Source organism: Suricata suricatta, chromosome 7 (assembly GCF_006229205.1).
Source record: "Suricata suricatta isolate VVHF042 chromosome 7, meerkat_22Aug2017_6uvM2_HiC, whole genome shotgun sequence".
NCBI lineage: Eukaryota > Metazoa > Chordata > Mammalia > Carnivora > Herpestidae > Suricata > Suricata suricatta.
This window is the reverse complement of record NC_043706.1, coordinates 93,172,892-93,184,604: the sequence shown is the minus strand read 5'-3', so window position 1 is coordinate 93,184,604 and position 11,713 is coordinate 93,172,892.

The following is an 11,713-nucleotide window of genomic DNA, read 5'->3' as shown; positions in this document are numbered from 1 at the left end:
GCTGGAGGTTCGGCGTTCGTGCGGCCTTCGCGGGGTCCGCTTGGGCGTCAGCCGCGGGGAGGGTGTGCCCGCTTCCCAAAGCAAACCCCACCGGAGCACAGCGAAGCTCCTGTCTCTTCCATTATCTGCACTGGAACGGCTGCAGGACAGAACTTACCCTAGCAGGCTTCGCTGGCTCCCCCTTTCCGGGTAGCGTCCAGGGATTCTGGGGAGCTTCCTCCGCCTTAGGCTTCCAACCCCTCCCGCCTGCCTTCCCCCGACTCCAGTGCTCTCTCATGCCTTGGTCCCTGCGCCGCGCTGGGAGAGCGCACGCCTAGGGAGCGGTGATCCCCAATCTCCAAGAGATTAATTCTTATTTAAGCTCTCCCAGCAGCTTGAACTTGTCGAACAAGAGCTTGCCGGCCTGTCCTCCGGGCGTGGGCCGGCTAGAGGTCAGAGGTCACACCTCCCGCTCTCCCGCCCTCCAAGGCGCTTTTGGTGGGGGGGCGGGGGGGGGGGAAAGGAAGAGAACTGAGGCCGGCTCTCCGAAATTCTGCCTCCCCTCCCCCAACTCCACTTTCCTCAGACTCAGGGCTTTCGATTAGAGTTTGTGTGTGCGAGTGCTTGCGTCCCCCGAGCCCTCGGAGGGCGCAGCAGCTCCTCCGCCCCGCGTCTCCCGGGCACGGGCTGTGCGCTCCTGCAGGCAGCCGCAGCACGTGACTGCAACTTTCCGCTGCAGCCTCCGCGGGGCCTGGAGCCCCGGCCTGCGCACCCCGCACGCACGAGAGCCCGCGTCCTCGCCAGGGCCATACACCTCCGGGGCTCGGGAGCTGGGGACACCCGGAAAAAGCAAGACCGGGGACGACTATTTCCCGTTAGCCCTCCTAGGTTTTCTGTATTGGAACGAGATTAGGGAATGGTGGGACATAACCATAAACTTGAGGGTATTTTTTAGGAGACCGGAAAAGAAATAAAATTTTTGACAGCCAAATTGGGCAGCGTACTAGCCGCTCACACGAAATAGTACAAACTTGAACTCCGCGCCCAGAAAGGAAAGTGATTTCTAGGCGTCGTTGAAAAACACACTTATTGTTTCGAGGCTCGGTTTTTGGAGCCTGAGGTTCTTGCTCCCGCCAGAAACCCATTTGCCCCGACGCCGCTGCAGCTGCCGCCGCTTTCCCCACCGTCACCATAATGTGGACGCAGAGTGGGGCGCTTGGTTAAGGACAAAGAACGAGATCCAAGTGCAGTACTGTATCTCAGGCGAAGATGAAAGCCAGTGTCAAAGGCTAGACCTGGGCCTGTCTCTAGGGGAAAGCTTTAGGAGTCTGTGGCAAGGGGACCTAGAAGCTGATTTTTAGGAGGGTTGGCTTGGAGGTAGGAGGTCTATGGCTCTGGAAGGGTCCAAACTACCTCTTTCCCTATTCCCCGACATTCTCGCCAGGCTGGCTCATTTGTAGGCACCAAAACTTGTCGAAAATATTCCCGAGGCTCACCAAATGGTTTCAAAATCAAAATGGGAGTGCCTCCCCTCTTTTTCCTGTCACCAGTCCCTAATCAAGCAGGGTGTCCAACAGTCCAAAGAATAGAAACATGCGCACACGTGTACACACACCACCACCACCACCACCACCACCATCACCAACATCCAGTCCTGGCAAAAGGCACAACACGCCTGCACGCACCCGCAGCATGTTCGTCCTGTGTTCTGTGCGCCTGGCTGTAATTATCCCCGCGCTTTGCATAAATCACAATGCGGTTCTGAAATCATCATGATGACTTTCTGGCATGGTTGGTTCAGTGGCAACAGCAGCTACAAGATCCAGAGTAGGCGGGAGGGGCTGGGGCGCTTGCAGCCCACCAGGTCCAGGAGCAGCCTATAGCCGAAGTGCAAGCCACAGGGCCCTCGGATTTAAGGTGTAGAAACTTGGGGCTCTCCTGGGTGCAGCTCAGAGAAAAAAGCCTCTGCAAGATAGACTGTTACGTTCCATCTTCCTATCAATGCACTGCAGCCTGAATCATATTAGGTGCTGCATAAATGTTGGGCGAATAAAGGAGGAAAGTCTGCAGATTTCTCAAGAAGCCCCCGGAGGCACAAGAAGACTAACCCCTGGTAGCCAGGATGTGAGGGTTCAGGCTCTGTCCCAACTAGTGGTAACCTTGGGCAAGAAACTAGACCTCTCTGAGCTTCAATTGCCTGTCAGTGATTATACCCTGTTCTAACTTTCAGAGATTTTTCCTTTGAGTCCAGGCAGTGAAATGGTTGCTAAGGGGCAAATGCCACCTATCTCAGAAATGCTTTTTAACAGTGACAAGTTCAAGGATGAGCTTATAGCAGTTGTCTTGGGGAGGGAGTGGAGCCACACCCCAGAGGTTCTGAAGCTCTTGGACCAGATCTAAAGATAGCCCCTAACTTCCTTCTTTAGCCTCTTGTGAGTATGGGGCTCTCCACCAAAACCAAAGTAAAAAACACAAGGAAGGCATCTTTTATCACAGGATATTTGTATTTTGCCCCAAGACATAAGAAATAAGACCATGAGAAGGATCATGGAATCGCAAGGGTCTCTCTGTCCATCTGTCCATCATCCTGTTGTCCATTTTATTCATCACATACTGAGCATCCACTATGTGTCGGAGATTAGGGACATGATCCCTTTCTCAAGGAATCTATAGGGATAGCAGACATAATAAAGGTGCTAAATCCATTGGCTTGGAGTAAAACACAGAACATTCTGGAAAAACATACAAGGAACCCTAAACCAACGTGGAGCAAGACAGGCTGCCACAGGATGCCTGGAAAGCTGGTCTTGTGTTAGGGGAATCTACTGCCTCTGAAAACTGTCTTATAGCTCATTCTCCTACTAATGTCCCTTCCCATCCATTTAAAAAGGGAAGTAGAGTCCTGTCAACTAAATGGTACAAGAGAGGCATAGATGCAAGGCACCCCTCTAGCATCAGATGACGTGGGTCTGAGTCCTAGCTCTCCATGTACTAGCTTCCCTAAAAATGTGCCATTTTCTCCAGTAACTCTTCCCCTATCCATTTTTCTAAATTAAAACAGCAAAGGAGAAAGAAAAAGCTTTTCCATCAGCAAACAGAGCTGAAGTTGGTGTGGAACAGAGACACCTCTTCCCCAACCAGTGATCAACCCTCTCTCAGAGGGCCATTCTACTGTAGAGATTCATTCCTTCAAAATGCCCTTTTACCTGACTGACAAGTAGAGTTGAGAAATACACAGACCTAGAAAATGTCTGGGAAAACCTACCTGTTAGGTTTGGCTGAGGTTTGATTCAGTCTCCAAAAGATGCTCCAAAACATGTTTTATTTGTGTGTTTGTTTACATGAGGAGAAAGTTGATTTTCATTTGCTTCCAAATCATAATTCAACCTTGGGTTGGTTATTGCTTCCCCAGTGAATGGGGCGTGAGAGAGAAAATGGGTCATGGAGCAGATTGTCCAGCACAGAGTAGGTGCTCAGTAAGGGCTTGCTAAGTGAGAGAATGAAAGAAACCATCTCATCAAGCTTGCTCCAGATTCTGCTGTGGGCCTCTCTACAATCCATAATAGAGATACAGGTGCTCTAGAACCCAACTTGTGCTGAGTTGTGGAGTTTTTCCTTGACACTTTCTAGGATTGTGTTCGCTAAGAGTTGTCTCTTTGCTCCGCACTGGTTAGAAATATGAACACTGTTAACAGGATTAAGACAATGCTCTGCGTGGCAGGCTTCTATTTTTGTTCCCCCTTAGCAAATAACACTGTCTCCACATTCATTCACACCCTCCCTCCCTTGGAGCCACAGCAGCCAAAGAAATTCAAGACTAGAGGCAGGCTGAGGATAGAAGCTTCTGAATCCTACTGTAGTAGGATATTCTTCTTGACTCAGGAATAATCAAATAGAAATATCTTTCTCTCATCTCTTTATTTCCTACATAAACTTATTTAGTCATTTATATCCTGTCTTGGTGCCAGAAGAATTAATCATGGCTCCCATGTCAAATTGCTTTAATTTGGGACCTGGGCTCCCTCCCTAAAAGAAAACTCATTAGAGAAGTATTTAAAACAAAAACAACTGAAGATGTTACCAGAAACATAGGAACAAGAAAATAATGTGGTCTTCTTTTCTTTCACCCAAGAAGATGGGTCAACAGAGACAAAGCTGCCAGTTTCTTATTTCCTAATAGCAAGAATAAAAAGTTTATGGGAAACATAAGAGCTACATACCCATCTCTCCAACTAGCCAGGGAGCTTCTTGAGATAGAGACCATCTGAGTCATCTTTGGATTGTCAGTCCTAGCACTCTGGCACATAGGGGTTCTTATAAATGTGGAATGCGTAGGTGACTCTGCCTCACAGTACTCACCAGGAAAACTGAAGCATAAGGTGGCAGGCTTGCCTTTGCCCTGCCCCAGCAACCAGGGGGGTAGGGAGTAGGTAAAGACAGGTCCTCTAAGACCAAACCTTGGGTAGGAATGCAGGTAACCTTACAGCTTTCTAAAACAAAAGAATATCTAGAGAGACAAGAAAGTAGACTACATCCAGAGAGAGATTAACCACCAAGCCTCCTCAACCTCTTAATTACTTATAAATTATGTAGTCTGACTTGGTTTCCATTTAACCCAGAATTACAGAGCATACACGTCAGAAGGGACCCTAAAGATCAGTATTCATCTAATTCCGTCATTTCACAGATAAGAAAACTGAGATCCATAGAAACAAATCTTGTACTAGGTCACTCACCTAGAGACAGAGGCCATCACCAGAACTCTTGAAGCTGAGTCTAGCAACAGTTCATGGAGAAAATGGCGCCATTTTTAGGGAAGCTAGCGAACGGAGGGCTAGGAGTCAGACCCAGATAATCTGATGCTCTTTGAAATATTAATTCCACTGCATTAAGCTACCTTCCATTCCCCAGAAGGGTTTCTAGAATCTCCAATTAAGCCAATTTCGCTTCACTTACAAGTGAAGTAATCAGAATTAAGAGAAGCGTTTTGTGCATCTTGAAGCAATAGTTCAGTATTTCTAGAACTTCAAATGCCTCCACTTCGTTAAGTTTTTCTTCAAATTCTTTCCCTGCCAGTACTTGAAATTTTGCTGTGTCCCAAGGGAGAGAAATCTTTTTCTGTTTTGTAGAGGGAATGATGTGGGCTACAAAAGGAATTACTTAGAGATTAAATACTAATTGTAGATGCTGAGAAAAAGTCAATGATTAGATTGAACAATTAATTACTAAATTCCATCAGAGTAGATTGCCAATCTGGGCCTTTCAGATTTTAAAAACATCCCTCTATTCCCTCCACAGCAGGGACCTGCTTTACCCAGATTACAGTTTCAACATTAGTACAAACAATTGTTATGTAAAATGGGGTAGCCCGTTTAAATGTGGCTAACATCTTTGAGAATACACTACGAGATTTTATTCCATGAATACATATATCAGGATCACATATTTGATCTCTGCCAATGCAGTGAGAAGCATACATTCTAGTATGCTTTGTTTCCAAATGATCTAGTTCACACAGTACCCTGTTGTCCTCCTATTCTTGTAAGTAATTTCAGAATTCACATCACTTACAAAGATGCCGAGTGGCTATTTAGGGAAGTCTGATTCAAAAAAAAAAAAAAAACCCTCCAAAACAAAACAAACCTCCCCCTCTCTTCTCCCTCCCCCAAACCCCACGCGCTTTGTGCAAGACGGAGTCAACCAGTGGGATTCACAGGAGGTCCCCAAGTCAAATGCTGCAGCTGCGTTTTTAAAAAGGGTTGGATAAACTACAGCCGTTAATAACATCTGTATCTATGCAAGCTAAGATGATGATAGGGGTAATCAGATCTCATGCTTCAGGGCATAAGATGATTGCCTGCTGGGAGGGGGAGGATTTGGCCTTTCAGGTAAAGCAGTTCACAACTCAGGAGGTAGGTTGCAGACATTTCTCCCAGTTTCTAAAATTTCAGGTATAATTGACATGATTTTGGAGTAGATGAAACAGCAATTTGAAATCAATGTTTCTACTGGATCAGGACATTGAATGATGAGACATTTCAAATACTTAGGTACATCACATACAACATATGTGTATCTCGCTATAGATAAGATACAAATATTTGGATGCTTTTTTTTTAAAGGCTGAGTTTCCTTGATATGTTTTGATCATCTTTTAGTGAAAAGTGGATGCTTCATAAATATTAACAACAATGAAAATAGTGGAAGTAATTCAACTTTAGTCCATGCATTTATGGTTAGCTAAGATAATATGTAATTACCCAAGTGTTCTTAACGGCACATATCTGGATCCCTATCTATTCCCAGTTGCATTAACTCAATAATGAATGAGTTGCATGTTTGGAGTATATAAGGAATGCATTCATTTTAATGTCACTAAAGTATTTTTTAAAACTTAATATTTGTCTGGAAGTGAGAAAAGAATTATGCAAGCTAAATCTTACCTTCCCTTTGATTTTTTTTTTAACATTCTCAAACCCCAGGAGGGGTACACATTAGTACAGTTGCACAATTTAATCAATTTTGAAAACACTTCTGCAAATGTGAGCAGGGTGAAAGAACCCCCTTTTATTTAGACATGTCAACCCATACCGCAGGGTATACAACATCAGACAGCTGTCCACATTTCAGAGAGGTGTAGGAGCTTTTGAAGGAGTAGGTTTCTAGCAGAGTGGTTAGAGTCCTTTTGGCATGAAAGACATTCTTGCCATTGGCTTCATCATTCTTACTAAGCCATTCACTTCTGCTTCACACAGAGGGACTGTTCTGGAGGATATGGCTGTTAAATGCAATTTTTAAAATGATGCACATAAACAGTTTTAAAGGGGGGAAACCCTGCAGCTGTTTTGGCTGCAGACAGGCATGGGAAATTAGTCAGAAGCCCAAAGCATCATAGCTAATAACCATTATTCTGTTGTCTGGGATGTTTGTTTAAATACTATTGACACTGTGTATGTATTGTCATCTTCTCTAAATTGTAGCTCTTAGCCACTGAAATCTTGTTAAAGACCACCTAGGGTTTCCTCTGTATGATCCTGAATTGTGTATTCACCTGATGGATAAACAAAAACCAGATTTTTTTTGGTTTCAATTTTTCGCTCATGTGCAACTAGCAGGAAATTTTCTAGACTAAAGAAGGAGATTGCCTGAGTACAGTAGAAATAGCCGCAGTGGGGTCCCAACCTTCCTATTTCTCCTCTAGTAATAGAAAATGAACAAACCCATCAACTGATTAATACAATTCAGTCTGCTTAAAATTCAGAGATCTGTTTGCTATGAGACTGTATTTTAAAAGACTCATACTTGCCATTAAGTGTGAAGAAATCAGTAACTATTCTTTTCATCAACAGCATGTTGGGTTCCCCCCCCCTCATTTCGATTTTGCTTATTAAGTGAGGTCATTTGGGAGAAGAGCGGCTCTGGTGGGTGGGAAAAAAAAAATCTAACAGCCCGACTCCCAAGTTGAGAGCTCTAGATCACGGGCCATTCAGTACAAAGCGTTTTATATCTTGACTTATGAGGGGACAATAGCCGGTCTTACAAAGGCACCACCTGTGATTTAGCACGGTTGACATCTTTGTTAAGGAGGAGCCGGAGGGCAGAAGAGAAAACAGCACGTGCACCATCCGGAACGTGTTACCCTGACCCACCTTCAAGGCTGGTTCGCAATGTCGCCAGGCCCCGTCAGGTTTTTCTGCTTAGAGTTTTACAAAAGGAAGTGAGGAGAGAGAAAGGAAATGAACGTTGTCCACGCGAATTGACCCAGAGCTCTGGACTTACGGCTTGCCAGCGCCAAGCTGTCCCATTTTACAGATGGGTAAACGGAGGTCAGGTCCGCGGAGTGTCTGGCTCAGCAGGTGCAGGGGCTGGGGTCCCCCGTGAGGCTTCGGGGCCGCCCGGGCCGGGGCGCCGAGGGCGGCGAGTTCCCGTCTCCGGCCCAACCTTCAGGCCGGTGGCTTTTTGCTTCCTTCCCGAAGGTCGTTTCTGACAAATCTATCTATTTGGGGCAAATTGTCAGTGAGAAACTTCCGCTCGAACTGCCCTGGACAAAACCGGCTGTTTGAAAAGGGTAAATCCCGCGGCCCGGCGAAGCGAACAATGGGCCGCTGGTGCTGCTGCGGCGGGGGCGGCCGGGCAGGCCGCACAAAGGGCGGATTAATTGGGGCCGCGGCTGAGCGGTTCGCGCTAGCTCCACTCAGCCAGCGCTGCGGGGCGCCCCATTGACTGGGCCCCGAGCCCCACTTTTCACAAACTCCAAACAAAAGTCAATTTCTTTTTTATAAGGCGGGGAAGGGGGCCGCAGCCCAAGATTCTCCACTTGCTCCTGCCACATTCTTGCAGCGTAGAGGTGAGGGCAGTGTTGGAGGGAGAGGGGTGTAGAGAAGCAGAGGGGATCCGAAAGGGACGCGGGTGCGGCTTCCGCGTCCCTGTCCCCGCCTCCTCTGTACCCCCACCCGTCCGGACACTCGTCGCGTTCTCCTGACGCACCTACCTTCCTCCACGTGGGAGCTTAGATCCCTGCGGGAGGCCAGGTAGGGATGAAGAACGCGGGTGGGGTGGCGGTGGCCAGGACCCAGGTGAGGGCTGGCACCACCCAGTGGGGGAAGTGTAGGCCGGTGATTTAGGAAGCCTGCTAAGTATTCTAGATCTAGAGAGATGTGCCCACTCATCAGATATTTATTGAGCAACTACTTTGTTCTAATACGGTGGAGACAAAAGAGAGTTTGCTCTCAATTTACACACAACTGGGAAGGCTGACTCCTCAGTCAATTAGCAGGTGGGGGAGGGGCATGCCAGGATGGGGGCTCCAAAGGAAGGCATCACCACCTTCTGTAAAGTTACGCGATGGACTTTCCAGTGTAACATATGGAAAAAGATATCTAATTAGACACACCCTGCTATCAGAAGTTTCAGTAATTAAAAGTTGTAGGATTCATATGGTCACGGTCTGAAGACCAAGTATGGAGGGACCAGCAGTTCATTTCCTCTTGTTTCTCTGCATGAGTGCAGAGGACTCTTCAAGTGACACTGAGAGGGGCAGGAAATTCCTTTAACAATAAAACGCGATACATTCTCCAGCCTACAAGCCTCTGTTGTAAGCTGGGTAGGCAATGGTTGCATACAAGACACCCCAGTCCTTGTGGTGAGTGCAAAGGCCACATTCTTCTTGGAGGACCACGTGCAGGTGGAAGGGGAGCCATTTGTTCCATGGAGGGTCGTGAGCACAGATTATATTACAAAGTTTTTATTTTATGAGAAATACTTCTGCTCTTGGATCACAGGCCCTTGTGTTCTCTAAGGCTGGCAAATTGAAGTCTTCAACAGCTAGGCTTTACTATAGAGACCCTCTAAAGCCATCAGGCCAGGATATTGGCATGCCTCTAGGTGGGCACAGTAGAAGGGAGATCTGGTGGCAGGTACTGACTTTGTGGCAGGCTAGCGAGAGGGGAGAAGAAAGCCTTCAAGGACTGGCTGACCCATGGCTGGAGGCAGAGAGATCTTGACATTGACAGGAAGCAACAGCAGCAGAGGGACCAGCTAGTAGAATCCAACCAATCTAACTGAGGTGTTAAGCTGTAGTTTTAAAATGATTCCTTCTGGGCCAGACTGTGAACCCTTCCTGATATCTGTTGAATCAGAGGCTGTGCAAATCAAGGGCAAATATTTATCTAAAGATGTCACAACTATGAATTTCAATAATTTATCTGCTAATCTCTGATGGAAATCTAGAACAGCTGTTACTCCATTGTGTATTTTGAATTTCCAAAGATAAATTGGGGGGGGGAAATCAACATTTTTCTTCTACCAATTCTCAGTATGCTTTCTTTTAGATTTTTGATGCCTTTGCGAGTTCACATCAAATAAATGATAGGCCCTTTTGCTTATTAGGAGTTATTCAAGCCTACCCAAAATATATATAGTATTTAACTTTTATTGGCAAGTGTGACAATGACCCGTGTTTCCATGGCAGCAAAAGTTGAGTGAGGGTAAGAAGATTGAGATGGTGCATTCTTAGGAAGAAAAAAGAAAATACAAGTATGAATCAGAGTGATGAAGCTTCCAACATCAACGTGTAGGTTTAGATAGAACCGATGATGGGCTCTACTATCTATTAATGGAAAGCTTACGACCACAGCTTCTAACACCCAATACAATTGTTTATCATTTCTACTTTACAGAAGAAGCTCTTTAGAGAGGGGGACGCAAGGTGATTTTAATAAGGTCCACCCACTAATGGGGTGATGTACTGGCCTTAGGCCTTTCCCATTTCTCAGTCCGGTTAACTTTGAAGGCCTTGAATTACTGTCTGTCTTTTAGAAAGAATTATGTTGGTATCATTTGATGTGAACATCATTAGAGGAAAAGAGCTCCTGGAGACCTGATTATAAGTAAACTTCATTTTTTTCCTCTTATACTTGCTGGCTGAGGAAACACCGCTGGCAAGGAAAGATGCTGATCTTGGTAGCCTCAGTCTTAGGCTGCCAGAAAAACATAGAAATCTGCCTTCTGATAATGGTCAGTACCTAGAATACGGTAGTCATGAGCCAAAAAGAAGCTAGGAGTGGACTAGCTTTAAATAAGAGAATAGCATTTTCTAATGGCTTTTCCTTGAAGAGGAAAAACAAGGGTTCAAAAAGGTTAAGCTTTGCTATGTTAGCCAAGATTCTAGAAAGAAACTGGCTGACATTTGGTTGTGAAGTGTATCATTCATATAAAATACCATATGAATGTATCTGTACAATTTAAAGAATGGAATGAAATAAATGCTCATATCCTAGCAGCTATATTTAGAAATAGGATCTCAGAAGAATCTGTAAGGAGACTCTTTTGTGCCCTCTTGGATTGTGTGTCTTCTCCCCACCAAAAACCAGAAGTAATTGCCACCTTGAGTTGTGTTTGGCTCAATTGTTTACTTTCTTGTAAGTTTACTACTCATGTATGTATCCCTAAATAACATAGGATGAAGTTTTGCTTCTTAAACACTGAGCACCTGAGTGGCTCAGTTAGTTAAGTGTCTGACTTCGGCTCAGGTCATGATCTCATGGATAGGTTTATGAGTTGGAGCTGTCAGTGCAGAGCCTGACTCAGGGCTTGAACTCATAAACTGTGAGATCATGGCCTGAGCTGAAACCAAGAGACAGATGCTTAACTGGCTGAGTCACTCAAGTGCTCCTGAAAAAAATAACATTCCAGGGGCATTTTGTAGCCCTGAGTCAGGCTCTGCACTGACAGCCTACTTGGGATTCTCTCTCTCTCCCTCTCTCTCTGCCCCTCCCCATCTTTGGGCACACTCACATGTGTGCACTCTCTCTCTCTCTCTCAAAACTAAATAAATAAACTTAAAAAAATACATTTTCCAGTCCAGTGATGATCTCTTCTATTGGGTCTAAGCAGCAATTTAAGCCTTTTATTTTAAAAAATAATCATTTGACTTTTCATTTCTTGAAGTACTGTTTGGTTCCATTTCAGATCTGGTTGGATGCTCCTTACCATCTCTTGTTCCTTGCTAATATTTACAAACTCCTTTTTATTTCATTAACCATATGCAATTTATATTTGGTCGCTAATAATGTCAATATTTGATGTCTGTGACGGACTGCTTCTGGTGTCCGCTGCTTGCTTCTGCTGGTTTTTCCTTCATGTTTCTTCCTAGGTTTGGGGATGGCTGTTTCTGTCCTTTGAGCTTCTCGTTGTGTGGTGGTTTCCCTCTGGGGACTCTTAGAGGCCAAACCTG